We start from the raw sequence: 5,270 nt of genomic DNA, 5'->3' as shown, positions 1-5,270 counted from the left end.
CGCCCGTCCCGCTCCGAGAGCGGGGGACAGATCCCCGGAGAGCGGGGGACAGATCCCCGGAGAGCGGGGGACAGATCCTCGGAGAGCGAGGGACAGATCCTCCGAGAAGGAGCAGCGGCTCCAAGAGCGCGGCAGGCGGCGAGGGGCGCGACCGTCACACGGAGCCGCGCCCTCCCCGCCCTCCTCCACCGCCCCTCAGGGGCCCGCCCCGACCCGCAGGGGTCCCACCGCCCCCCAAATTCCACCGCCCCTCAGGGGTCCCACCGCCCCCCAGGGGCCCGCAGGGGTCCCACCGCCCCCCAAATTCCACCGCCCCTCAGGGGTCCCACCGCCCCCCCAAATTGCTCTGCCGGCAGCGAGGGGCCCGGGGCCCGGGGGTCCCACAGGGAGGCGCGCTCCGGCCTCGCCCCGTTCTGCCTTGTGTCGGAGGAGAGCGAAGGTTTTGGCCATGGCGAGTTCGGCCCTGGTGCAAGGTGCTGACCGTGATACCCAGGTGCTGTGTGGGCTCTCGGGACGTGGAAGGTGAATTTAAGCTTGCTTCTCAGTACCTTTTTTTTTGCTGTGAAATTCTGCTTATTCCCACCGATTCCTAGGATTTCTGTGCCGGGCTGTGAGCACCGGGCTCGCCCTTCACCGGGCACATGGCCATGCCAGTTACAGCAATGGTTTGCAAGAGCAAAGCTCAGACCCACGCACAGTTCCTCCCTCCAGGCCCAGTCCACTGAACTCCTTTGTCTAGTGACCTTTCCACAATGAAGTCATGAGTATAACCGAAGATTATAGAGTAAAATGCAGTCTTTAAGCTTTGTCAAGTCATCACCCCTGCCCCTTTCCCAGCTGTTGGTTTCTCAGGAGGAGAGGGTGTTTCCCTTGTATCACTTGCAGACGTGTCTCCAGAAATATTTGCAACCCTGTGATACCAAATGGAGTTTTGGAGTGTACATTTTTTTACTTGTTTGTGAGGTGCAGGGCTGATGCTCACATTTGTGAGCAAGAAGTGCAACTAGGAACAGATTGTTTTGCTTCATTGCATCTAATCCCTCTAAATGCCTGAAGTTCCGTACATCCATGGTGTTTGGTTAATATGTGATCAACCCCTCTCTAGGATACAATAGATAAGGTAAAAAGTGGGTATTTTCCTTTTGTACTGAATCATAATCATACAGCTACTATTCTAGTATGAACAATGAGAAAAATGGCTTGGAACAACAAATTCTGCAGCAATTGCTGTTGCCTGTTTCTGATCCCTCTGTGGCCCAAAATGCTTTTTACTACAGTATTTACTAGAGCATTAATGATTTTAATAGTCAAGATTTTTAGGGACATCAAATAACTTTCACCAATGAGTTCTGTGTGCTCTCTGAAAATCACACTGCAGCAGAGAAGATGCTGCTTGTCCTGCTTAACAGGAAAAAAATAGATAATTTTTGTCTGGAAAGATTTAAGGATTTTCTTCTGAATCACAATTTCCACCAGAGAAGACAGTACAAGTTTCCCTGTCTAAATTAATGGTGGCTATTTATTTACGTAGGTCAGCAGAAGGGGTTTTGTTATCAAGGTAAGTGCCTTCCTTGCCATTGCTTCTCTTCCTTGAAGTATATCATTGGCTTACTCTTAAAACTCCACCACAGTTTTCTAGTATCAGCTGCTTCATTTCAAAGTAGTTATTTTTTGCTTGTGTGCTCTTTTTTTAATTGCTTTAAAGTACTTATAAGCCTGCCGTTCTGATGGGAATGAGCTGTCTGGTACAGCAACACATTCGCTGCATGAAAGCTCAGTCATGTGAGTTCAGGATTTGAAGGTTTTGCTCTGTTCTGCTTTTACTCTGTGTTCAAGCTCTAATTCCTTTCTATAGGCACCCCCACTCCATGCATAGCTGAAGCAAAGCCAGAGCTTTGGTTTTACTGAAGGCTTAAGTCCGCTTAGTTTGCTGAGAAATCATTGAGTGAGGTTTCTGCACTCACACCCTCCTTGCCAAGAACACCCCTGCAGTGGCAACAAACAGGAAAAAAAAAAAAAGCCAGTGTCCCGGCATGAGGAACCACGAGCTGCCTGTCTGCATGCTTGACCCAGCACAGAAACACGGGCAGTCAGTGGAGGCTTTGGCTCAGCTTTGCTGCCAGGTCTGGGCTATTGCAGTGTGAGAGAGCATTCTGTGAAGCTGAGGTTGGTCAATTAGTGCAGATTCAATGCTGCTGCATTTTTTAGCTGATGTTAGGGTAAAGTTCTACTCTCTGGTAGTAAAAGTAATTAATAAATACATTTTTCAGAGCTTCTGAAGGAGAGAGAGATGGGCAGCTGTTCGCTAGTCAGATTGCTAACACTAATGCTTCACCAGTGCAGAAAGGCTCCTATGGCTGCCTGAGCACAGCCCTGAGAAAGGGTAAGCCAGCATCAAACTACAGCACCTGCAGCTCCTTTCCCAGTGATCATAATCTGGTGTGAGCTGGCTACAATGCTCTGAATGTCCCACACAGCTGAGGACAGTGAGTTGGTTTGCTGCCCAGCAAAGAAAAGGGAGTTTGGACTGTCTAGAGGTGTGACTCTAGTTGTGTGCAATTTAGGGGGCAGGTGGGAGAGAAAATATTAATTGGGATCAGCTGTTGTATCTTCACAAAACATGTACTGGTTTTCTTTTGAGGAGAGTAGAACTCCAGCACAAGACCAAGGAGTTTTTCTATAAGCGTGTGGTTTGCTTTGGCTTATTTGAAAGGTTTTTATCTTCTACGTTTTTTCACAATTTGAGCAGACAGACCATGGATAGAGAGGGAGAAAAGCAGGTGAGTTTATCAGAACTTAAGGGGAGTATTAGTTCTTGTTTGTAGGACCAGTCCTTAGACAAAAGAGATATGAGGGTGGCATGATGAATTCATGGCCAACTTAAAATAGCAACAAAAAAAAGTATTATTTTGTGATGTGGGGTCCAGCCTTTTTGGGAGAAGGGAAGGGTGGTATAGATCCTTGTAAGGAATCTATGGCTAAATTAGGTATAGGTGATCATACTTACATAGGAATCCTGAGTTTCTCTGGCTTCCTTAATTAAAAACACACTTCCAATTTTTCTTATAGCTTAAGCTGTAACCTACTGTTTTAATCACAATGATTAAAACAGATCAGTGTCTGCATCCTCCTTGCCTTGTGGTTTTGGCTTTTGGGATTTGTTTGGGTTTGGTTTGTTTTGGTAGAGCTCTGTATAAAAATATTCTGGTCTAGGTTTGGATGAAGGTGCTCAGACAGCCCCAGGGCTGATATGAGGGCAGCTTGGTGTTAGCTGTCCCTCAGTGTTATGGCTCTTGCCCCTGGATGCAGAGCCTGTGCACAGCTGTGCTTTTCTTGTATAACAGCCTGTACATATACATCACTTATGCTCCCAGTCACAAGGCCTAATGTGCTCGGCCACAATGTAAGTGAATATGTTTTCGTCCTCAAAACATGCCCCAAATATCAGTATTGTTGTGATAATCTGGTATTGTCCCTGTTTGGCAGAAGAGAAGTTGAGGATGAGCAGGGCACTGACTACTTGGCCTGGTTCTGCAATGGGAGGCTACACTTGGGCTCCTCAGAAGGTCAGTTTCCACACTCTTTTTTTTCTGTTTGTGCAATTCCTCTGGCATCTCTGGAGTGTAAAATGGTGTCCTTTAAAAGAGCTGATAGAATAAATTCTCTTACCCTGAGGTGCTCAGTTACCAACCTAAGGTGATGAGATAAATACTTTACTGTTGCAAAGTTAAAATGAGTCTCTTCAGTGTAACTCTATTATTCTTCATTTAAAAGATAAATATACTGTCATTGTCAGATCAGATATTCCCCTTTGTCAGCATTTCATGGCTCACTTCCTGGGTCTAGGTAGATTGATGATAGCTGTTTAATATTCTTTCCTTCATAACCACCAATTTGAGAGTTGCCAACTCTCATGATGGCTGCTGTTCTTAAAGCGTCATCTTGATGTATATTAGCCACACAAGAATTAGAGCTTGCTTTCTCTTTTTTTTTTCCCAAATAAATAGTTGTAAGGAAAGCTTGAAAATGGTAATCTGAGCATCTAATGCTGGAGACCAATAAGCACATGACAATATTATTTTCAAGCTAATCTCATGACTTAAGAAGGGGGTGATACATTCATTCATGGCTTCAGAACAACGTTCATTTTGGTGCCTGGGGATTTCTATTTTCCCAGCAATTCAAGTGTACAAGATTGTACCTTCCATCTTGAGGCCCAAAGACCTCCATCACTTTATCTTCTGCCTATACGGTAAAGTTCTACAGCAGTTCTCATGGTCTTAGCTTGCTCATTAAGTGGTTTGTTCATCTATTTAGGACATGGAATGAATCTTTCAAACTGAAAATGAAATGTCTCAGATGAAGTATTTTTGAGGTTTAAGTTAGTAAGAATTTCTCCAGTATTATTTGAGTGGTCCTCCATGTTAACTGCTTTCCTTTGGTTTGAAGTTCTCATTAAGACAATTGGAATGTATTGTGAATGTCAGTGTTTGTGGTGTCATGAAACTAAATGTCTTCATCATTAAACTGATGGTGGTTAACTAGACTGATCACAACAGAAAATCATGCCACAAAGTCTTGCTACACTTTATATATAAATATCTGCATATACCAAGAGAGTAGGGCTATTGCCAGTAATAATACTGTAGAGAAGCTTCTTTGTATAGTTCTTGTTTTGTGTCTCAATAGTGCCTTCAAAACATCTTAAGGCTGTGCAGCTCAAAAGATTGTATAGTCTAAAAAGATTTCAAATAGAACCAGCCTGCTTCAAGTGCCTGTCATGTGTTTGAATGCAGGATGGCTGAAGAATGGAGCAAAATGATGACACTTGTGAGTGATGTCCTATGGATAATAGTAATACTGCACCGTGATCATTTCAAGTTGCTCTGTTCCAGCCCTTCAGGAGTTTATGAATAGCCCAAATTTAAATCCACTTCTCTTTCTACACTGTTATGTCAAGGGGTCAGGTAAATACACCACATAAATGGGAGTAGATACTGGCAATGAGTGAATCATGGATTTCTTTGCTAACACCTTGGGTGGATTTTTTCTTGATTGGTGTTTTGTTTTCCTCCCCTCCCTCAACTATTCCAAGTCTTGTATCTGTGGACAAAAGAGAAACAGAGCAGAAAACTCCTTCCTTGCCTGCAATTTCTAAGCTTCTCTTTTCTGTCAGTTTTATGCACCAAGGAGTTCTGGTCTCTGTGATTTTTTGCTTCCACTTGCTTTTTTTCCCTCTTCCTGTTAACACAAGCACCTCAACCAACTCT

This window comes from Cinclus cinclus, chromosome 13 (assembly GCF_963662255.1).
Source record: "Cinclus cinclus chromosome 13, bCinCin1.1, whole genome shotgun sequence".
In the NCBI taxonomy this organism is placed as follows: Eukaryota; Metazoa; Chordata; class Aves; order Passeriformes; family Cinclidae; genus Cinclus; species Cinclus cinclus.
This window is presented reverse-complemented; position numbering follows the sequence as displayed.